Source organism: Apodemus sylvaticus, chromosome 1, assembly GCF_947179515.1.
Source record: "Apodemus sylvaticus chromosome 1, mApoSyl1.1, whole genome shotgun sequence".
Classification (NCBI taxonomy): domain Eukaryota; kingdom Metazoa; phylum Chordata; class Mammalia; order Rodentia; family Muridae; genus Apodemus; species Apodemus sylvaticus.
The window spans coordinates 52600177-52625087 of NC_067472.1; the positions used below are offsets into that span (position 1 = coordinate 52600177).

At 46.0% G+C, this 24911-nt stretch overlaps 1 long non-coding RNA gene across 2 annotated transcripts in view; it reads right to left on the reverse strand.

Moving 5' to 3' along the window:
* Positions 1-24911, reverse strand: part of LOC127690450 (uncharacterized) — a 52802-nt gene that overhangs the window by 21379 nt on the left and 6512 nt on the right. Inside the window, exon 1 of one of the 2 annotated variants that reach the window (XR_007979148.1) lies at positions 21908-22005. The exons of the other annotated variant lie outside the window; for it this stretch is intronic. This is a non-coding gene — a long non-coding RNA (uncharacterized LOC127690450). Of the gene's footprint in view, positions 1-21907; positions 22006-24911 lie in introns of those variants that run through there. 2 annotated transcript variants of the gene reach the window in all.

Sequence of the window (24911 nt, forward strand, 5' to 3'; positions counted from 1 at the left end):
TGGGAAGGGAGCGGGGAGGATGGGGCCTCTAGGAGGCCATGGGGTGGGCTTGAAAAGGGGCAGAGACACTTCAGAATTTCAGGTGTAAAAGGGGGCAGTCAAAATCCTCAGCCAAAGAACCCTCTGGGCAAAATAAAAATACCCAGATGTCCATCAACTAGGGAGTGTACAAACTGTGAGGCATGCGGTATGAAAGCTCTGAGCGTCCCAGGCAGGCAGCGCACACACACTGGTCATCAATCATCCCAGCACTTCAGATGTAGCAGGAGGAGGAACAGGGATTTAAGGTTATCCTGGGCTCCATAGAGAGTTCAAGGCTGGCCTGGGATATATGAGGCTGTATATTTAAAAAAAAAAAAAAAGAAGCAAGGGGAGATGAGGAAAGAGTAGGGATTGGGGGTGCATGGGGTGAGGGAGGAAGAAGAGAAGGGAAGGGAAGGGAAGGAAAAGGAAGGGAAGGGAAGGGAAGGGAAGGGAAGGAAGGGAAGGGAAGGGAAGAGGCTGGTACAATAAGGATGGAACAGCAAGCATGGCGTCCGGGACATTGCACCGAGTACAAGGAGCGACGCATGGAGGAGCCCATGACATAAGTGGTGGTGAAGCCTCCCTACAGAGGTCTGTAGCCACACAAGTGAAACAGAAGTCATTTGACAAAGCCACACAGGACAGGAGGGTGAGTGACTCAAGTAAGCAACACAAGTGTCAAGAAATTGGGTTGTATTGATGGGTTGTATAGTCGTCTCGAAAATTTGCTGATAGCAAAACAAAAAATAAAACCCCACTTGATGGCCCAATGGCCCAGTGAGTTTTAAATGAATGGGGTTTTAAATGAATCATATTAAGTGCAAGGAATCTAGGTAGAGCTGTTCTCCACAGCACATGGAAAAGGCGTTGCAGGAAAGGCGTCATAGCCTGCACGGGAAAGGGTTCTGAGGTTCAAGCCGCCCCCAGAGCCAAGCTGGCTTCATCATGCACTAGGCTGGCTGCAGCACAGGGCAGGCTCTGCCATACTGCCAGGCCCAGAATCTACCCTGGGCTGCAGCACTCGCTCGGCCAAGACTGAGGGCAAGTGACCTCTGCCTCTGGGACCCGCGGCCTGCTACTCTATAGTGTAGACTGCACCAACCTCACTCTGGCTGGGGTGAAGACAAAATGTGTGACAACTGTAGCACTGGCCTTGCCCATGGCCATGAGCTCTGCACACTACAGCCTGTACCGCCTCTGTTACAGTTCCATCCCTGCAGCTCAGAACAGGCTGGCTGTCGGAGAGTGTGTCCCACTCCGTGGTTTATGCTCTGCAGCCCCTTGAGCCCCAGTGTGTGCAGGAGAGCCTGCGGTGGCCCCAGTGTGTGCAGGAGAGCCTGCGGTGGCCCCAGTGTGTGCAGGAGAGCCTGCGGTGGCCCCAGTGTGTGCAGGAGAGCCTGCGGTGGCCCCAGTGTGTGCAGGAGAGCCTGCGGTGGCCCCAGTGTGTGCAGGTGGGCCTGAGGCATTGATGTGCAGCCCCTTCATGATGCCTTTTCATGGCGTTATGCAGAGCCGCATACACAGCGCGGGGAAACTGAGAGGAAGCCAGGATGGTGAATCCCAATGGCTCTAGATACCTACATCCAGCTGTGGACCTGCAGTATGGGCAGGATAACTGTGGCTGGACATCCGAACGAACACAAAAGTGCTTGGTTTTCTCCACAAAGCCAACACCTCTGAGGCTCAGGCAGGGCAGAATTAGAAAATCCTTTGGCCAGCTGTTCATCACAGAGTCTTAACTTATGGGTCAGAAACACACCTGCAAAGACAGTGTTTTATTTAACTGTAGACACCTTCCCCTAGCATCCTCAAGAAAAGCTGAGGTCCAGAACTCCAAGCACCAAAAAATAAACAAAACAAAACCCCAAGATGCCAGCCTGGAACTGAGCACTGTCACATGGAATTACAGCTTGGCCACATTTGGGTTCTCATCCTATCTTGGCCCATCTCGGAAGCGCCCTGTCATGGCCTATCTTAGGAGAAGGGTTTGTCTCCTTCCTCTCCCCAGTGCCCTGGCTACACCCACAGTCCCCTGGGAAAACACCTAGGTCCCATCCCAGGCTTTCCCACAGCCTCCCTCCAGCCTCCCCCTCTAACAACTCAACTCCAAACACACCTCCTCAGCGAAACAAGTGAAGTCGCAAAGTTCCCCACCCCCGCCCCAAAGAGCCCCAACTAGCCAGGACACCACCCACCCTAGGCCCGAGTGTGCACTCTCTAGCTAACCATATGCTGGCAACGTTCAGCCTCTCACACTTAGAATCGCTCAGGCCACGCCTTAGCATCAAGCCTAGCCAGGAGAGGAGCTGCTGCAAAGTACCTGGAGAGCTTTAGAACAAGGAATTTCCCACAAAGGGCCTGAGGTTGCTCATCCATCTACATCTCTTGGTCCACCCTGTGGTAATAGCCTGTGATGGAGCCCCTGAGCCAGGACACAAAGGAGAGAGTAATGACAGTGAGACAGTCAGTAGGAGTGAGGCCTACTTCAGGTAAGCAGAGCAGGTGGTGGCTCTCCTGACAGCAAACTGTTCAGGTGGCCTAGGCTCTCTGGACCCCAGCTTCCTCATATTCAAAGTAAAGACAGCGTAAGGATCACTAAAGTGATCCGGGTGGCCACGATCTCTAACTGATATCTGACGATATAGACAGGTACACAGCTCAGATAAGGCAAGGACTGTGCTGAGGAGTTGCCCTAGGACTGATCCTCTCTAGCTCCATGGTCCTTCTGACCTATAATCAATCACACTGTCCTTTCAGGTCTTTCCCCACAATCGCAGAACACAAGAGGTAAAGTAAGGAATCAGGTCAAGGATTTTATTCAACCTAGTTGTGTGAGCAAGGTCAGGTTAACTCCAACTCATACCAGCTACACCACACCTATCTATCTGTCTGTTTATCTATCTATCTATCTATCATCTATGTGCTTATCTACCTACCTATTTACCTATCTGTCTACCTACCTATCCATCCATCCATCGTCTATCTATCTCTATATCTATCTATATCTACATTTATCTATCTATCTATATCTATATCTACATCTACATCTACATCTATGTCTATATCTACCTACCTATTTACCTATCTATTTACCTATCTATCTCTCTGCCTATCTATCTATCTATCTGCCTATCTATCTATCTATATCTATCTACCTACCTACCCACCTACCTATTTAGTGTATGGAAATTAGGGAACAACTTGGGGGAGTTAGCTTTCTACTCATCATGTGAGTCTTGGGGATTGGACTCAGATCTTCAGGCCTGGTTATTAACACCTTTAAAGGCTAAGCCATCTTACCAGCCCCATACCATGCATCTCTTAAACAAATGGTGAAGATGTATAGAATTTGTACTGATGACTAGAATGCAAATTTGGGGTAGGTTTCAGATTCACCCCATTGCCAAACCCCAACTCCCACCAGAACTACTGAATAGCACTAACATTCCGTCAGGATCCCACCCAAAAAAGTCCCAGGTCATAAATATGTCAAGAGTCATGGAAAATGAGAAAATGGAAAAACAGAAAACAAAAACCATCGCCACGCCCCCACCTCCCAATCATTCCCAGAAAAGCCTCACAAGGCTCTGCTCCCACTGTGCAGCTTCCGGCAAGCTCCTGTTTGCGCAGCCAGTGAGAAACGGAACCCGTGCGATCTCCCTTTCGTACCCCCACTTGCTTGTTCTCTTTTGACGATGGGTGGCTTAGCGGAGTTTCACAGCACCCTCAGAACGTGCCAGTGGGCTGGCTGAGACTCTCGGGGCTCGGTCTATCATCACATCTTGGTTGCGACCACAGAGAGGTTCTGTCTGTTTTTAAATCCTCAGTTCAAAGGCAGGTGATTCGTCAGGGCTAAAAGGTTCCGGATCGCTACTGTATATGACCATAACATCACATAAGGCCCCACAGCTCAGCATCCGACCCCACTGGGCGCAAAGAAAACTCCCAGGTACTTTACCAGACACGCAGAGCACCATCCTGTTTGGGACACAGTCATTTGGCGCTCGAGTTTCTCAGCCCATAGCAATAGAGCTTTGAGCTCCTGGAAGGGAAAAATGCATCCAAGAAGGATGACACACCATGACTCACACCACGGAGAGCTGGGAGGGGGCGGGAACTAGATCGACTTTATTCACACCAGACCCGAAACAAAGGCGGCCAGTGTAGGGCAGTGTCACTTCCTGTTGCTTTGCTTCCATGAGTGAGGAGACAGGGTAGGAGGGATGGTTGTTACACCACATCCATACGAACTAGCCTAACCTCTCCTGTTTCTTTGGTTTGGGTGCTAAAGACCCAAATCCATATTGAAATAACAAGAGTGGTGACTGGGATGGCCACTCAGTCCGTAAAGTGCCGAACTCTGAAAGCATGAGGATCTGAGTTCAATTCTCTGAACCCACATTTTAAAAAAAGTGATGGTTGCACTTGTAATCCTGGAGCAGGGGAAGGGAAGACAGGTAGATTCCCCAGGGCTTGATCGCAGCCAGTCTAGCTGGCTAAAAACAAAAAAGTGGATTATACCAAAGGAATGAAACAGGAGGTTGTACCCTGGCCTTCACATGTGTAAATGTACACACACACACACACACAAATAAATATAAATGTATAGAATATAAGTAATAAAACATAAATAATAAAAACTTAAGGAAATATCAATCTACAACACCCCCATCTTATTATAAATATCACACTTTCCTCAAATTTGCTATGTGACCAGCCTCAAAGTCATGATCCTCCTGCCTCATCCTCCTGAGTGCCAGGATCCTAGGTGCGTGCCAAGCTTCCAATGAGTAGCTCTCTAACAACCGTGTCTCCGGGCTCCCTAATTCAACCTAGTGCGCATCTATAGCAAATTAAGTCAATGATCCACATGGACGCTAAAGATGAGCCAAACCCAGATCGAGCCTAGGCTGATGTGTGCAAGCTTCCAAGCCCCCACACTGCCTGGCTTTGCACAGGCCAGGGTTCACAGACAGGTTTCGATTCACACGCCAGATGAGACGATATTAACCACAGGTGAGTTCACATACGACTCTGAGCATATCTGAAGCCTGCAGAAATAAGCTTAGCAATTGATTAGTGATGTCTGTCCAGAGCACAGGAATGGGGCCATCCTAAGTGTGTTGTGTTATTTTGTCACTGGTGGGGACAACCTAAACATTCTCCCCCACCCCACCTCCACCCCCTGCTGCCCACAGACTAAGCATTTGGAGGCAGGAGGTCAGCTGTCTATAGGCAGAGACATTCTGCTCACCTCTCTATTGACGCCTCCATCCACCTCACACTGTTTTCTATTGAAACCCTGTCACCATCTATGCTTCCATCCAGGAAACTGCAACCAGGAAACAGAGAGAAAATCAAGACCCCGTCTGTCGTGATGGATTCATTTCGATACAAGTTCACTCAAGAGCTAGCCGCTTCCTGATTTCACATGTTACCATCAAAGGCAGGGACCAGGGCAGAGGTGTGTGTGTGTGTGTGTGTGTGTGTGTGTGTGTGTGTGTAGGGGGAGAGGCCTCCTCTGCAGCAAGCAGGGATGAGCTAACCCAGGCAAAAGCTATTCTGGGAGGACAATGTTAGGCTCCAGCAGCCAACAGAGGGGTCATCCTGGACTGCCACCTACTGTCCCTCCCCATGGGCTCCCACTGCCATCTCTGGCAAAGGCAAACAGGAATCCTTTAACGCAGAAATAAAAGGCAAAGTTCAGAATTGGCAGTAAGTGGTGCAGCCTTGGTCATACTGCAAAGCTCTGACATCCAGTCTCCTCATGCTGACCTGGGCAGTAGGCTACTTGCTGCAGAAGGGACCCAATTCATTCTCCCAAGGGGAGGATCAAGGGATCACATCACAGGTTTGAGCAACCCCATGATCAGGACAAGGGCTCTGATAACCATTTGATTGCTATGTGCCTAGGGGAGCACAGGCTATGTTCTAGACCAAGTTGGGGAGGGGGGTAGGGACTGAGGGTTCTGGATCCTCCCCAGAGATTTTCATGAGTGATCACACGCTCTTCTCAGAGAGTCTCATAGAGTCTGAAGAGCAGTCCGTGAATATCATGACCAGTACATGGATAAATCCAACCTTGGTTAAACTCCACTAATGGTCAGAACACAGATTCACCATGTTCTTTCATTCAAAAAACTGTGCCCAGGCCTGCAGCCATACACTGAAAAAACAATGCATTGAGGCCTTTATGCCACTCAGAGGAAAATCGATAATGTGTATTAATGCAATGGACACAGTGTAGCAATAAAACAAAGAAGCACAAAGCAACCCTGCTACATCAAAAACACAGACGAACCCCACAGTCCAACTGCAAGCCCCAGGGGCCAGATACGAAAGAGCAAAGGCTCCAAAGCCCCCTGTGTCTAAGATTCAGAAGAGCTGACCAACAGTATAACTGGGCAAAATGGGGCCCAGCTTTTAGCAGATGGAAAGGAGCTCAGGGAGCCTTCTAGAAGGAAGAAGAATAGTCTATTTCTTGAGCTGCATGGTTATTATGTAGCCACATGTTATTCCTAAAACAAAACAACAACAACAAAGTTTGTAGGAACTGGCAAGATGGTTCAGTGGGTGAAGGTACTTGTCACTAAGCCTTATCTGAGTTCAATCACCAGGACCCACATGTGGAAGGCGAGAACCCACTCCCACAAGGTGTCCTCTGGCCTCCAAATGCATGCTTTGACATGTGCACACACTCACACAGTGCACACAAAAGTCTGTGCTTTACAGTCTGGCTCATGTTTGTCTACATTCGCAGAACTTTCTTTCTCACACGGGGGGATTAGCAGTGTGAGTCTCAGCCAGCCAGCAGTGCCTGGGTTTGTTTATCTGCCCTATGAATACGACATGGAGATACTGCCAATTCAGTTGTATGTCCCAGTGCCTTCAGCGGCCAGTCCTCCTGCCTCTGGAGCCTCTGGAGCCCTGGCAGACGCCGCATCCCCTTTCTACCTTGTTCATCCATGGTGGCTCCAAGGAGGAGAGCCCATGGGGTGATCAGAGCCACATACAGTGCGTGGGGTCACTGCTGGGACCTGAGCGCGTGGTCAATGGCAGACATGGCGTTTAAGCTCCAGGCTTGGGGGTGACCTAGTTTTCAGACCTGTCGTTGGGACAGGTTGTCGATGGCTCCCAGGCTCTTGTGTCTGCCAGTGGGGGGTGTAGGGAGCCCAAAATAGAAGCCCCTCCCCAAAGCCACAGCAGACAAGTGACTAAAAAAAGAAGGCTGGGGAGGAGGGACAGGCAGCATTGGGTAGGCTCAGGAGCAAATGTCTCTTTTTGCTCTGAAGCATAGCTGAGAGACGTTAGTGATTCACATTATCCTGGTGACAAAGTACCAGGCTCCACACCTTCCTCGTCCACAGTAATGACACCAACATGTCCCCAGTTAAGACTTCTCTTGTGACAAAAAAAAAAAAAAAAAAAAAAAAAAAAAAAAAAAAACCACACTCTGCAGTCAGGCAGTCATCATGGAACACGGCCACGGGTAAAGTGACCACACCTACGTCCAGAGCAGACTTTTCCATCTTCAGAAGGGCTGTTTCCAAAAGCCACTGTGTCACCCCAAATCCTCCATCCCTCACCTACCATACACCAGGACTGGGGATACTGGCTCAGGCCCAGTATCTTTCACCTCCTGCCTGGTCATCCTGCTTCCTGCAGTTGCTTTTTAGGTGTATTTTCTGTACCTCACACAGAAGACAGTAACACTGAAATAAAGATCCCATTGTGATTCCTCCCCAAGTCCCACTGTCTTACTCCATCCTACTTCTGGAACTGCACTGGCCTTCCTGCCAGCAAACGCTTGGGACAATTCCTGCCCTTGGGCCCTTGTACATGCCACCCCTGGCTGCTGGAACTCCCTTCCTTTAGAAACCCAGGGCCTTTCCCTCAAATGCACTCCTCCCCATTTCTTCCCATCTCCTAATTCAGTTCTGAAAGTCTGGCACACAGCATCTTTTTACTTCATTTGTTTACTGCCTGTCTCCCCAAAATTGTCTGTAAGAAGCACATCTGTCAGGAAGGAAGATCTTGTCTGTTCTGCTTAGTGTTGTAGCCACCAAGATGCAGAGTGAGTAACAGACATTTACTCCACAAGCTGCTGAATAAAGAAAGAATCCAGGCTGCAGCTTCCTCTGGGACTACAGAGTTGGCCGCCCAGTATCATCACTAGAACAGGACTATAGGTGCTGTGTGTCTCTGGCAGGATCCCATGTCCCTCAGATCCAAAGCTTCAGGTGGTGTCTTGCCTTAGCGATTATCTAAGTCCCACTTCTAATCAAGTCACAGAGGGCTGAGAGGGGTCACTAACGCCATGCAACACAGAAGGGTCCCGAACCCCTTGACCCCTTATACTAAACCCAAGGATGTCTGTCATTCAGTTTTACTCTCTCTCTCTCTCTCTCTCTCTCTCTCTCTCTCTCTCTCTCCACCGCCCCCCCTCTTTCTCGTACACACACACACACACACATTTACTATTTACAGACTTGGCAGTAAACATACAGACTCTGACCCTGGGGGAAACCTAGTCAGAGAAAATCCAGGAGAAAGGGATTGGGCAGACATAGACGGCATGGGGTGGGAGGTCACCCTAGATGCCCTGTGTTCAACTTCTCCCACAACCAAAAGTCGATTGTGCTCACAACACAGGAAACAACGCTCTTCGATGCTCACTACTGTGACTTGGTAACCCACAGCCTAGAGACGAAGCTCTCATGGCACTTCTGGAACTGCACTGGCCTTCGTGCAGAAGACGAAGGGAAGGATGCTCGTTTGTCAGAGCAGTGCCAGTGGAAGACGGGCTGGAGACAGCGCCTCTGCAAGAGCCATGCATCTCCCGCACTTCCCAGGACAGGAAGCAGCTCACACAGTCCTTCAAACCATTCTTTGTTTAAAACTGCTATGTGCACAGAAACGCCTCCTGAAAGACATGTCTGCCCCTTAGCAGCAAACCTGCAGAAAGCTTCCTTTTGTCTTTTCTATATGGTGTGGGTCATTTTACAGCTAGCATCTACCAATATGCTTAGCATATTAACCACCAAAGCTGCACCCAGTTTTTACAAACTCAGCCCTCTCGAGGCTTCCTACGGACCAGCTGACTGATATCCAGCCCTTGGCGGGACCTACATTCACCGTGGGAGAATATGCATGCAGAGCTTTGCTGGGTGACCAGGAGGAAAACAAAACAAAAAAAAAAAGAAAAAAAAACACTTCCTGTGGGGCTGGAGGTGATAGTGGCTGTGGGGGAGAAGCCCCCACCCAAAGTACAACCCCTCAGCCCTTAACCTTTCACCCCAACTCTCTGGGTGGCAGGTGGACCAGACCTGCAGGTGATACGTCCCCAAACATACACTGTACCCTGCCAAACATGGAGCTTTGATGTAAGATTGAGTACAAAACAGCAATCAAAGGAATCCCCAACTACCTCTAAGCAGGATTTGGGCAGGTGCCGGGAAGTCTGGAAGAACATTACAGACCCCACCGCCAACCACCTCCAAGAGAAAGCTGCTCGCTTCGGTAGGGTTAGGATTCCTGGGAAGGGGAACCAGCGAGACAGCTCGGAGGCTTGCCACCAAGCCTCGTTGAACCCACATGATAGAAGGGGAGACCTGGCTTCTGCAAATTGTCCTCTGACCTTGTGTGCTTGTGTGCAAGTTATGATCTTAAGGAAAAAGTATTTGAAAGGAAGGATGGGAAGCCCAGGGCAGGCAAAGCCATGCCTCCTTACAAAAACAGGCCAGGATCCAACCCCAAACACATGGCATAAGGAACTGGTCTCTGGAAAAAGATGGGCCTCCCCTGGGGCAGTCCCTTAGTATAATGTACAAGGCCCCGTTTCTTGCCATTCATGCAAAGAACTAGTACACAGGTGATTTGGGAACTGAGTTTTTCTCTCCCTGGCTTCTTCCCTGCCCATTGGAAAGCTAGTTGGGGAAAGTCAGGTTAGGCGACTGGGCCTGGGTGTCCAGGCTTTCTGTGGGCCTCTGCCTGGGCTGTACAGGCTGCCCTGTGGAACTTGGTGCCAGAACAGAAATAGGCCCCTGGCTTTGCACAAAAAGGACACCATCTGTCATGTCCCTCCACCCTGATCTTCAACACTAGCAACTTATACCAGCCACACTGACCAATGACCCCACCACCACTCCCCTCACACACAGGCTCGGTCACATGTCACATATCCATAGGGTGAACAGGCAGAACAGCAGAGCCAACCTCTGAGCTTGTGCTGTGTGTATGGGAATGAAGCATCCTGCTGGGAACTGCTCTGATCCCCAAACCTGGATGGGAGCCAGGGCCCCTGACTCCAGGTGTTGGGCGCCATGAAGAGTTGTGGAGATTAGAGTCAGGGCATCAGAGAGGCCCACCCCAGCAGGATGTGGTAACTGTTCGCCTCAGGGGGCAGTCCCTGTCTCTACCCTTCCAACACTCTTGGACCTCTGGCTACCCAGCCTGGCACTGGGCAGTGCTCACATAGGAGCATGTCCTCCACCTCCACAAGGAAAAGGACAAAGCACGAGTTACTCAGCTCTCCCTCACTGTGCAACCTTAGGCAGAGTCCTGGCCCTCTCTGACACTCATTTTCTGATTTTGTTCTTTAGACAACGTATCACTATGTATCCCAGGCTGGCCTTGAACTCTGGCCTCAATCTTCCTGCCTCTGCTCTTGAGTGTTGGAATTTCAGGAGAATGCTACCGTGCCAAGCAAGAATATTCATTTAGACTTTTTTTTTCTGAGGCAGGATCTCACTACGTAGACCAGGCTGGCCTTGAACTCACACAGTTCCAACTGCCTCTGCATCTAGAGTGCTGGGATTGAAGTTGTGTGTTGCCACACCAGGCAAAAATATTAATTATAGAAAGACACCAAAAAGAGAAATATGGACTAGGTATTTATATTACAGGTGTTGCCATCATTTCATTTTTACTAAATTTATTTTACTTTTTTCCTCTAAGAATAATAAACAGCCAGACAGCATGTGACTATAATACCAGTGCTTCGTAGGTCAAGGCAGGGCAATATAGTAAGTTCAAGGCTAGTGGAGGCTACATTGCGAGACTTCCCCCTGACCAACACTTTGCATGGAAAGCCCCTTGGGCATTGTAGGATGCCTGTTGCTTGTCTGTTACCCAGCATCCTGTATGCTCTTAGGTCCTAGAACAGCAACTACTCTTACACTGGTGTTGTTTTCCTAAACAGAACTCTGAATCTAACCTGACCTCCTATTTACCAGTGATGGGGGAAGAGAGGGGCTGAAGCCCTGAGCACAAAGTTTTAGCCGAATACCAGATCCTAGTTTTGGAGGCTCAGTACAGAGGCTGAGTCCCCTCAGACCAATGCATAATTCATGTAAATGTCTATCTCACGGTATTTTGATAATTGGGTGGATTTCAGCAGCTACAACTGCTCATTCATGTACATGTGCACATGTGCACATATATCACACACACACACTCACACACACACATACTGGGCACCTGTGAAGTGATGGATCTGCTAACTTGTTTATGGCCATTTATTTTACTATTTGTATGTGCCTTATAACCTCATGTTGTACACTTTAAATATTCACAATGAAATATACTTGGAGCTGGAGAGATGATGGCTCAGTGGGTAAAACTGTCTGCCACCAAGCCTGATGACCAAGGTCATCCCCAGGAGCCACATGGTAGACAGAAGAACTGGGTTTTGTTGTTGTTGCTGCTGTTGTTTGTTTGTTTAAGACTTGAATCAATTCTTCAGAATTGTCTCTGTCCTCTAGTTGATATATCAGCAAACACACACACACACACACACACACACACCCCACACGAGATATAATTTAAACTCAAAGATACAGACTTAGCATAAATGAAAATAAATCCAGGGGGAATTTTGCCTAGTCAGAAGTGATGACAATTCTCTGTTAAAATGGATGACACTAAGAAAGAATAATGTCCCTCTACATTATCAAGAATCTAGTTAAATTTAAAGTTTTCAGAAGCTCACACTGTAGTCACCAGCTTAGGAACAGATTATTTAGTAGAAGAAACACTCCAGAAGAGAAAATTCACACCATCTATAAGGAATCCAACGATGTACTATAACACCCACCTCTCTCCAAACCCTCACCTCACCCTTGGTTCCAAGGAACAAGCCTAAAGCCTTGAGCTTGCTAGCTGACATTCTGTCACTGAGTTGTATTCCAGCCTGGTGTGATACATTTCTAATCAACACGGGGAAAGAAACGTTCAAAAACTTGCTTGGTTTGAAGCAACTATTCTCCCCCCTGGAAAAATTAAAAACCTCAAAGATGGTTTGATATAATTAAACCAAGCCTCATCTCACACCATACTAAAGACAATATGCAACTAGATTTAAGATTGATCCAGAAAAACGATGAGGGAAATATTTCCAACCTTGGTGTGTGATGGAGGTCATCCCAAGCATGTTACAGAAACTGAAAGTCAGGGCAGTGGGAGGGCCCTCGGCTAAATACATTTTTGCCTTACAAACCCAAGTTCAATCCCTACAACTGGGTAAAGCTGAGAGGAGAGAACCAGTTCTTGAAGGTTGCCCTCCGATCTTCACACACATACCATACCCTAGCACACATATACAGTTACTTACAAAATAATACTAAAAAGCAACTTTAAATTTAAAAGTCAAAAGTTGAAATAAAAAATGATCAGTTAAAATTTAAAACCTATAAGCAGTGGGAAAAGACATAAAAGTAAATAGTTGCAAACAAATCAACCGGCCTGATGGGGTACTTGTAATGCATACAAAAGACAAAAAACAAAACAAAACAAAAAATCCAGCCGTTACATATAAAGAGCACATGGAAATCAACAACTAAGAAGATAAAAATGATGCAAAATATAAACAGGGAAAAATGGAGCATATAACTGACAAGTGAAGAAACAGTTCTCAAAGCTCAAAAAGGTCTGAGCTCCTCTTCAACTAAAGAAATTCAGATTTAAAATATAATTATATATTTTAGACCTATCTCTTAGTAAAAGTTAAAAACAGAGGTAACATGCAGAATTGAAGTGGGGCTACCAAGAGTCTCCTATAATGTCCATTGGTTCAATTTTCTTTTAATTAAAGAACTATTTAGAACTATTTGAATTTGTAAGTGCTCAGCTCCTCCAACAAGAGTACAAGTGGAATCCATCCTAGACACTCAACATACTAGAACATTGCTTAAAGGCCCCATTCCCTTGCCTCTCCTCAGACCAGGAGAGCAGTAGTAACAGTAAGAACAGAAGGAGGATCAAATAAACCACAATAGGTCCCAACTGTGAAGTTACTCTGGTCCTAAAGACAAAGACCAATCCTCGGGTGCAGTCAGGAAAAGCCATTCACGGTTTATCAGAGAGCAGAGGGAAGAGGAACACTCACACAGCAACATCGGAGACACAGTCCCTCTTTACAAGACTAGAAAAGGCAAAAACCCGGACTAAGCGTCAGTGATGGATGCGTTTAACGGGGGTGAGCAGGACACGATGAGACTGGGGAAAGGCGGCTTTTAAAACTCTGTGCCACTGTTCTTTGAGTATGCTTTGAGGGTGCGTGCAGTTCTACATACATATCCTGTATCATGGCCCAAAGCAAAGCTATGACTATTTTTATTTTTAAAATGAGAAGACAATCCTGGGTTGTACTACTTGCCCAAGAAACTCACACCCTGTGAGCAGCAAAGGGGCCCAGTGTGATTCCATGCCTAAGGGAGTACCCTTCCCCACCACAGCCCACCCTCCCTACATAAAGAATGTGACCACATGAAGTCTGCCTGCCTGTCTAGGCGACGAAGGGCCACAGGATGCTAGAGATAGCAAGGCAAGTTCTGTATTTAAGAAAGTTTCTGATCATGAAGGTTGAGGGGAGGGACAGTGAATGCCTTGGGGTAATTCCTATTAGTAATTTGAAATTTCTCTGGTAATAGTTTTGTTACTCACTACCTCCTCCCACGTGTGTGTGTGTGTGTGTGTGTGTGTGTGTGTGTGTATTACTAGAAATGGAACAACTCAGGGCTTTATTCACGAAAGACAAGAGCTCTGCCATTGAGCTAGACACAGCCCATTTTCCAGTATCTTTAAACACATTTAATGTCATGTGATGAAGTCTTCCTGCCGCCATTTGCACCAGGGAGCCAGGAGACTCCACAGCCTTCTGTGCATAGCCCACCAGGAGGGAGTGATCTCCCAGAAGGCTTTCACTTTTGAGCGCAGAGGTGAGATCTCCACCTTCTCTCTGGAGGGGACCAGCTAGGAACATACAGGGCCTAAGATCAGTGGAGCAGCTGGGATGGAAGTCTTCCCGCCACCGACTGTACATAGCCGGCCAGGAGAGAGAGAGATCTCCCAGCTCCCAGCAGTGCTTTCACTTTTGAGATCAGAGGAATAAAGACACAGGCTTACAGGCCCACAGGAGGAACAAACTCCAGCCAGAGACAAGAATACCAACTGGTACCAGATGACAAAAGGCAAGCACAAGAACCCTACCAACAGAAACCAAGGCCACATAGCAACATCAGAACCCAGTTTTCCCACCACAGCAAGCCCCAGATACCCCAACACAATGGAAAAGCAAGAGTTGAATTTAAAATCGTATCTTATGATGCTGATAGAGGGATTCAAGAAAGGCTTAAATAACTCCCTTAAAGAAATACAGGAGAACATCGGTCAACAGGTAAAAGCCCTTAAAGAAGAAACACAAAAATCCCTTAAAGAAATACAGGAGATCATGGGTCAACAGACAGAAGCCCTTAAAGAAGAAACACAAAAATCCCTTAAAGAATTACAGGAAAACACAAACAATCAAGTGAAGGAACTGAACAAAACCATCCAGGATCTAAAAGTAGAAGTAGAAACAATTAAGAAATCACAAAGCGAGACATCTCTGGAGATAGAAAATTTTGGAAGAAATCAGGAGTCATAGATGCAAGCATCAACAACAGAATACAAGAGATAGAAGAAAGAACCTCAGGTGCTCAAGATACCAGAAAACATTGACTCAACAGTCAAAGAAAATGCAAAATGCATAAAGCTGGTAACTCAAAACATCTAGGAACTCCAGGACACAATGAGAAGACCAAACCTAAGGGTTATAGGTATAGAAGAGAACAAGAATTTACATCTCAAAGGGCCAATAAATATCTTCAACAACATTATAGAAGAAAACGTCCCTAACCTAGAGAAAGAGATGCCCATGAACATACAAGAAGCCTTCAGAACTCCAAACAGACTGGACCAGAACAGAAAGTCCTACCAGCACATAATAATCAAAACACCAAATTCACTAAACAAAGAAAGAATATTAAAAGCAGTAAGGGGGGAAAGGGCAAGTAATTTATAAAGGCAGACCTATCAAAATCAAACCAGACTTCTCACCAGAGACCATGAAAGCTAGAAGATCCTGGGAAGACCTTATACAGACCCTAAGAGAACACAAATACCAGCCCAGGCTACTATACCCAGCAAAACTCTCAATCATCATAGATGGAGAAACCAAGATATTCCATGATAAAACCAAATTTGCACAATATCTGTCCACAAATGCAGCCCTACAAAGGATAATTGATGGAAAATTCCAACACAAGAAGGGAAACTACACCCTGGAAAAAGCAAGAAAATAATCTTCTTCCAAAAAAAAAAATCAAAAGAAGATACCCACACAAACATAAAAATAACATCAAAAATAACAGGAAGCAACAATCACTATTCCTTAATATCTCTTAACAACAATGGACTCAACTCCCTAGTAAAAAGACATAGATTAATGAAATATTTCTCATGTAAATCTTCAATTTTATCAGAAAATGTTTGTAATTCCCCTTTTAATTAATTTAGTAATTTATTTTATGTCTACCATTTTATCTGCATTATTTGTCATGATAATCTTCAATATTAATAGTTCTTTCTATATACTTCCTCCATTTTATCAGAAACGTTTCCAATGTAAATCTTTGATTTTATAAAAAATGTTTCTAATTCCACCTTCAATTCATTTAGAAAGAGTTTTTACATCAACCATTTCTTATGTAAAATTTTCCATGAAATAGTCAATTTTAACATGTTTGCCTATTTCTTGAATTTTACCAGAAATCTTTTCCATGTAAATCTTCAATGTTATCTGAAAATGTTTATAATTCCACCTTCAATCAACTTAGAATTATCTTTATACCTATCATTTTATCTATATAATTTCCATGATAATCTTTAATTTTAACATGTTTCTACAATTTTATCAGAAATATTTTCCATGTAAATCTTCAAGTTTATCAGAAAATGTTTATAATTCCACTTTTAATCAGCTTAGGAATACTTTTATGCCTACCATTATTATATCTATATAAAATTTTCCATGATAATCTTCAATTCTAACATGTTTTTCTACATTTTCTACAATTTTATCAGAAATATTTTCCACATAAATTTTCAATTCTATCATAAAATGTTTCTATCACATATTTCAATTAATTTAGCAATGTTTTACATGTCTACCACTTTACTCCTTAATTTTCCATGAAAATTGCCAATTTTAATGTGTTTATCTGAAATATTTTCCATGTAAATCTTTAATTTTATCATAAAGTGTTTTTACTTCCCTTTTCAATAAATAAAAAAAATTTAAATGTCATGTGATACATTTAATATTGTAAGTGTCTATATTTTAAAATTACAGCAGATGTTTTCTTAGGTCTTTAAACTCCTCATAAGCTGGGCTGGTGACAGGCCTCACAGTAGGTACAGGTTCCTGCCACCAAGCTTAAGAACCTGATTTTTTCCATCCTGACTGAAGTTTCCCTTCTCTGCTCTCCCCCAGTGCCTTTCCCTCCTTCCCTCTCCACCCACCCCCCAACTTCCCAATCCACTCCTCCTCCATTTCTCTTCAGAACTAGAGACCCACAGAGGAGAAGAGAAGTCACTCCTCAAAAGTTGTCTTCTGGGGCCACACACACTCTGTGGCACTTGTACATGCACACACATAGACAAATACAAAATAAACTAATAAAATGTAAAATTAATACTTTAAATCTTTATAAATATTAAAATGTAAAGATATAGCTGGGCAGTGGTGGCACACGCCTTCAATCCCAGTGTTTGGGAGGCAGAAGCAGGCAGATCTCTGCATTTGAGGCCAGGTTGGTCTACAGAGTGTGTTTCAGGAAAAAGAAATTAAGCAAATAAATAAATAAAACTTAAAGCTATATAAATTTTTAATAGTAGTATTTTATGTGCTATTACGTTCGGTCTCCTTCTCCATTGCTTATTCCCCCTACCAGAGCATCCCACCTAAGATACAGTTCATGGGGCGCATCTCCTCTGTGAGACATCGCGAAGACTGACACAGGCATACCACAGAGAAACTAATTCTGGGTGGATTAAAGGGCTGAAGGAGGTTAAAAGAATCACAGAAAGACTTGCACAAAGTTGGCGAAAACCTTCACCGAGACTTTCTTTCTGCCAGGGAAGCCTTTCTAACTCTAACCTGCATCAGAAACCACAACAAATAGAAAAAGAAAAAAAAAGATAACTTGATTTGGCTGCCTAACATTTTGAAGTAAAGGTCAAACAGCAACCTGAGGAAAATATTTGTGACAGTTGAGACAAAAGATGAATATTCATAATACCAGAACTCACACAAATCAATAAAATCATCCGCTGAGACCCCAGTGTCCAAGGCAAAACACCTTGATATCGACTGGCCGTAGTGGAACAGTTAATGGTAGCATTGGATGGTGTAGATTTGGGCCATGTTTAACATACTATCAAGTTTGACTTAAAAGCAGTTTTAGATAATTCAGCCACAGCTGACACAGAGGCTACTACTCAATGCATGTTCAATTCGTAAGCAAATGAGAATGCAAATGGTTGCCTGATCCAGGGAGAATCAAGTGCTGCTATATCAAAGCACAGAAATAACCGAGAAATCAGCAAACAGTGCCCTCAGAGAGCTACACAAACTCACAGGGTGTGGTGACATTGCCTTTAATCCCAGTACTTGTGGCAGAGGCAGGTAGATCTCAGTGAGGCCAAGTTGGCCACCATAGCAAGTTCTGAGCCACCTGGGGTGGGGAACTCTCAGACTGGGAATCCAGAACAAACTTAGAAGCAGTCCTATTCCGGAGCTGATTTAATGTATGAATTATTATATATGAATTATAGATTCAGAGACCACTTCTGAAACTGAAAGTCCAAACCCAGGAAAGTGTATAAGTGATCAATAAACCAGTTTTGCCCCAAATGTGCATTCGTGCATCCCCCCCCCCCACACACACAAACATACACACACACACAAACACACACACACACAAACACACACACACAAACACATACACACAAACACATACACACAAATACACACACACACACAAATCCACACACAAAAGTGGGCTGGTATCATTCAGGCATCCTCATCTGCAGGCTAAACATGAAATACCTGCCTCTCTTTCCATAACCCAAGGCCTACAAAGAGCCAGGCCTGATATGTGCACATGCTAGCCCTTCTGGGAGACTCAAGAGCTGCTGTTTTCACCAACATGGAAACACTTGTATTACACAATTGCATGGCAAACCTAGACCCAGAATCCTCTGCACAGTAGGCTCTTGACAGGGGAAAGACATGCTTTTTAAAACCTCCAAAAAGGAGAAGAGGAAGTGGTTCCAACCTTCAAATAGTGGTTTACCTAGGGAGGTGGAAAGAGAAGTTTCCTTTTTTAGCTTAAAGAAACAAGAAAAGATCTTGCCCAAGGAACATGCAACCTTGCCATCTTTGCAGGAGAGAGAGAGAGAGAGAGAGAGAGAGAGAGAGAGAGAGAGAGAGAGAGAGAGAGAGAGAGAGAAGAGAGAAGAGAAAAGAGGAGAGGGGAGGGGAGGGGAGAAGAGAAGAAGAGAAGAAGAGAGGAGAGGAGAGGAGAGGGGAGGGGAGGGGAGGGGAGGGGAGGGGAGAGGGGAGGGGAGGGGAGGGGAGGGGAGGGGAGGGGAGGGGAGAAGAGGAGAGGAGAGGAGAGGAGAGGAGAGGAGAGGAGAGGAGAGGAGAGAAGAGAAAAGGTTAAACTTTAAAATAAGTGCCCAGGGGGAGACAACCGGTGCTGTAGTGGAAGAGCCTATGGGGTCCTCCAGAAATTGGAAGTCTGAGAGTAGTTAATTTTTTGCTCGTTATATGTAGTTTTCAAACTTTGCCCAAGGGTTAGTGAACAATCTTAGAAAAAAAAATGGCATAAGAAAAACAAGCTTGGGTTGGTATAGTGGTGCATGCCTTTAATCCCAGCACTCAAGAGAGGCAGAAGCAGGCAGATCTGAGTTTGAGGTCAGCCTGGTCTAGTCTACAGAATGAGTTCCAGGACACCCAGAGTTAACAGAGAAAACCTGTCTCAAAAAAAGTAAAAAAAAGAAATAGGGGAAAGAAAGGAAAGGAAAGGAGCCCAGCCTGAAGGGTATGGTGGAACATGCCTGAAGCCCCAGCACCCAGGACACATGAGCAGAAGAATCTAGAGCTCAAAGTTATCCTACACCAACCTGGATTACATGAACCCTGTCCCAAAAGAAAAGCAAAGAGAGCAAACTGGACTCCAGGTCCTTAGATCTATGAAAGAAACTAAGTCTATACAGACAGGAACTGACAAGGTGTATCGGTGCTATAGAAAGGTTACAGGAAGACGGACATGCCTGCTGAGCCAGTGGGTAAGGGAGAATACAGGGAGTCTGTAGGTCTCTCCAATTCCCATTGGAGCCTCATTGTCCACTATTCACAGAATCGAGGGCCTGTTCTTTTCTAACCTTCTAATCAACAGTCGATGGATTGTTTCTTGCAGTCAGGGCAAACAGGAGTACGCTCTGCAGTGTGTGGCTGCTAAGGGATCTATGGCATTTATCTGACACTTGTGGATCAGTTGTTTCCTCTGAGAAACTGGGGTGCTTGTCCCACCCCCCTCCGCCTGTCCACAGGAGACCCTAGAATTCAACCTAGTCAAGCTAGACAAGAATTCCAAAGTCCCCAGGTCCTACCGACCCTTGAGACAAAGGAAAAGCACTGAACATGAAAAAAGAGCCAAGCTTGGTGACACAGGCCTGTAATCCCAGCACTGAGACGCCAACATAGGACAACCAGGTGCTTGAGTCCAGACTGAGCCATAGAGTTCAAACAAAACCAGCCTGGGAAAGATAGTGAGCCTCTGTCTCCAGATAAAAGGTAATAAATAAATAAATAAATAAATAAATAAATAAATAAATAAATAAATAAATAAAATAAAGGGCTGGGTATGTGGCTCAGTTGTAGAGCACTTAGGATCTGAGTTCAATCCCCGGTACCACAAAAGGAGCCCCACCTTAAGGGGAAGAAACCCTTCTCAAGATGGATGGGGCCAGTCCCTCAGGCAGACCAAACCGTGGTCCCAATTCCTCTTATCACTTGCCTCCTCAAATTCTCTAGTATCTTAGGCTTGTCGTCTGAAGCTGGAGCAGGGTGTGGGGCTAGCCATCGATACCCACTGTGTTTGGTCACACTTTGAGGACCTGGAGGTAGACCTTGGCTTGGAACGGAAGTAGTCTCTCCTCAGAGTCTGAGATGATGACACAGAAACACGGTAGGGGTGATAGCTCAGCCAGCAGGGTGCTCAGGGCCCAGGGAGGCCCTAGTCTGACCCAGAACCCAGCACAGCGGTGCATTTCTGTAATCTCAGTGTTCAGGATATGAAGGCAAGAGGATCAGGAGTTCAAAGTCCTCCTTGACTGCACAACAACTTGAAAGCCAGCCTAGGAATACATGAGACTCTGTCTCAAATAAAAATAAAATGTTTGCATGGGAACAAAATGAGATGGAGGAGCACACACACTCTGGGGTCAGACAAGGGAGCTGTCACGTACAGACAAGCTCTCCTGTGCTTTCAAGGGTTGTGGGGAACTATAGGCTAAGAGGCCACTGCAAGGAAAGTACTAGAAAATATTAACTTCCTCTAACTCTGTTGTTGTGGTTGTTGTTGTTGTTGTTGTTGTTATTGCCACAGCAACAAAGAAGGCTGAACTTGGGAGCTAATAGGAAGAAAGGACCCAGGGGCAGACTCTGACTTCCCAAGCACCATTCTTTCTCCAGGCGCTTGACCTTGGAGTTTCTTCACATCAGCTCTGAACAGGAATAAAACAGGGACCCAGAAGCTAGACCCAGGGATGCTTCAGGGCAGCACTAGGGAGGGGTGGAAGAGCAGGCCTGTGTCACCTCTGAGAGCACAAGTGACAGCTCACAGGGCTTAGCAATTTCTTGAGTGGAGAGCAAATGTGCTTTCTGTAGCAAACTAAGAAAACACAAAGCCACCCCTCTCCCAGAACATTTGCTGGTGTGAGGGAGGCACAGGTCTCAGACTCACAGCCCAGGCCCTCCATGGAGAAATACCCAGGTGCACACACAGACTTCTAGGCAGCTGGGGGTAAGCCCTGCAAGCCGGTCATGGCTGAGGGAAACCTAGGACTGTCCCTGGTCTGAGGCAGCTCTCAGTGGAAGCAGAAAAGAGCTGTGAGCCAGACGGCTCCCAACAGTCAACCTTGTCCTGGCTGGCATCACCCTAACTCCCACAGGTCCCCAAACCCTGCACAATACAAAAACAGTCCTTCCACCAGTCCCCAACGGCTTCACAGTTAAAGGTTGATGGATAATGGTACCCCTCCCCAAAAAAGCAGTTTTCTACCCTTAAAAACATTGAGTGTCTTTCAGTCTGAAGAATTCTCCAAGGAGTGGCTCCTGGTGACCCCACCTCATTCAGACAGGAGCTGCCATGCTAGCCAGTAGCAGTCTCCCATAAGAAAGAAACAGCATCAGAGTGGGTGAAGCCCAGGACCTCACAGAGAATCTGAGTTCTAGAGCAAGTCTATCCTGAGGTCCTCCATCACTCAGTCTCCTCACCTCCAGGAGCCTCCTCACACGGCCCTGTCCTGCAGAGGGCCAGACAAAGGCGCCAATGGCTCTTGCTGACCTGACCATCCTTGCTGTGTGTTTAGACATCTCCCAAGATGGAGGGGCCCTCCTAACCTACGCTCTTTGCCTCAAGGCTGCAGGGTTGGGTGTGTCTCTACAAAAGACTTCCTCTGGCGGGCAGTGCCCAGTGTGGCACCCCTAGGCTCAGCATTAGCATCCTCGGTCCCTGTTGGTTCCTTATCCTGTCACATGACAACAGATGGGCTGTCTCACGGTAACAGACAATGCTGTTATGAAAGTCAGATCGACTAGAGAGGCCCAAGGTTAAAATTCACCGTGAGAGCGCCCCACCCTCAAGGCCACTTGGCCTCAGAACAGCGGCTCTCAGTCACTGTGGGTTTGTGTGCTTCACGCCCTCCCCAGTCTCCAGCTCTCTGAAAGTCCTGTTTGCTCTGTGATGTACAGGTATCTGTGGGTGGCAGTAGAGCCTCAAGGTTAAAACTGCATGCTTTGTACAACACATGCACCCGTCTCGGTAGAGTGTATCAATCAACTATTGTTTGACCATGCATCAATATACTATACAGCCACAAAGAGAGAACGAACGGTCTCTGCACAAAATACCGTGGGTAAATTCAGAAGAGAAAGGATACAAGCTGGGTGATACCAATCAGAGAAAATCCAAGAACAGGTAAAACTAACAATGACAAGAAAAGACTAATGGATGTAATGGATGCCTGGGCAGAGGCAGCAAGCGGTGTGTGTTCAGTTTGTGACGTCACCTGCTCAGTTATGGTACACTCGCACACGTCTCTGGGGGCATCCTACACTTCAGGTAGTTTTCTCCTAACTTGAGCATTGTGTTCAAGTTCCAGCTCCATGGCTTGGCTACACCTGAGATCACTCATGTGTATGAAACCCTAAGTTCCTGCTCTGTGCTCTGCACGACAGACAATGGGACTATTGAATGGTCAGAGATGCAACCAGTAGACCTCATGTTTCTGCTCATGTCTTCGAGTATTAACACTGTTACTGTTATAATGGTCTAAATCAACTCAGTGGATTTGCACTCTAAATAAACCAAATGAAAACTCTCTTTAAAAACAGAGCAAAATTGTTTCTTTGAGAGATCTGTAGTCTAGGCTGGCCCATAACCAAGAATACTATCTAATTCTTAATCCTCCTGCCTCTTTTCTAAAGTGCTAGAATTGTGCCACCTTGCCTGACTTAAAAACAAAGCTATCACTTGCATAAATCATGGCTTTGGTATGTTCATTATTTAGGTTTTGATATATTCAATTAGGACAAGTTAAAACAAAGTCATAAATACTAAGATTAAAACTGAGCCACATCAAACCATCTTGGGACCCCTAACACCATGCAAACCATTGTCACTGCCACGGTCACCAACAGCATCATTACTGACATCATCATTACTGTCATCGCCACCATTTTTAGCATATTGTTCTCTGGACATCATCACCTCTGATGCTGCCCCCACCATCAGCAGCAGCAACAGCAGCATGAATACCAGACATGCAAAACCAATAGATGAAAATTTCTGCAACATCCTTTTGGTCCAGATGGGCATGCCCCTGAACTCCACAGAGATTAAAGAATCAATAACACAGGACCTCCCAGAAGGGCGGGGACTGTGGAGTGTGCACATCCCAGTGAGGTCTCTGAGCAGAGGAGGAAGGGACCACAGAGTCTACTTTTCAGGCCACGCTGAGCCCCTCACTCTCCCCAAGCCAAGACAAAGGCTCCTTCCAGATTTCAGTCTCTGTTGACAGACCACAGCCTCAACCTTCAGAGGAGAGTGCATACTTCCAGGGAGCACCCAGACAGCACACCACAGAAAAGGTGTCTGTCCTTTCCTTCCTTCCTTCCTTCCTTCCTTCCTTCCTTCCTTCCTTCCTTCCTTCCTTCCTTTTTTATCCCAACACATTGATTTTTTTCTTTCTTTCTACTTTTTTTAAGACAGGGCCTCCACTTAGGAGGGCAGAGACAGATAGATCTCAAGTGAGTTTGAGGCCAGCCTGGTCTGGTCTACAGAGTGAGTTTCAGGATAGCCAGGGCTACACAGAGAAACCCTGCCTCGAAAAATCTCTCTCTCTCTCTCTCTCTCTCTCTCTCTCTCACACACACACACACACACACACACACACACACACACACACAGAGAGAGAGAGAGAGACAGAGACAGAGACAGAGACAGAGAGACAGAGAGCCTCACTATGTCATCAAGGTTACTAGTCTTACCCTTATTTTGTAGCCCAGGCAGGCCTTGAATTTGTGATCTTCCTGCCTCAGCTCCCTGAGTAGCTGGGATAACAGCTTTTGTTGAACGTCGTTCCCCTCACTGTCCTATGGCACCCTGCAATGACCCACACAGACTTACCCAGATCACCCCTTTTTAAGTAAACCAAGCAGATGAGCATTCATATCGCATATAAAATTTTTTTGCAGTTTAAAATCATCAAAAAAATTTTTATTCAGATGCTATCATTTAAGGGAAATAAAGACCTATTGGGGAAAAAAAAGATAATCATGCAAAAAATAGCACAGGTATTTTAAGCACAAAAGAATAAACACGAATGCCCAATAATAAGGATCAGTTCTACATCAGGGCTGTGCAGCAGCGACCATGCAGACGTCTAAAGCCACTTGTGTCTCAGAGTCATGAGTGGACTGAGATGAAGCTCAATGTGGAGTCTGTGAGGGTGAGTGCAAGATTCATGCTTGAGAAGACAGCTCAGCAGGTCAAAGTCACCTGTGACCCAAGCCTGATCATCTGAACTTTATCCCTAGAACCCACATAAAAAGCCAAAATCAGATGGAGTCTGTAATCCCAGCCCTCTACAGTGAGAGAGGAGGTGGCAGCAGGAGAGTTGGTGGCCTGCTACCCTGGCGCATACAGTACAACTTAAACAAGACAGACCCTGCCAGCTCGCCACGGCAGCACGCGCCTGTAATCTCTGCACTCAGAAGA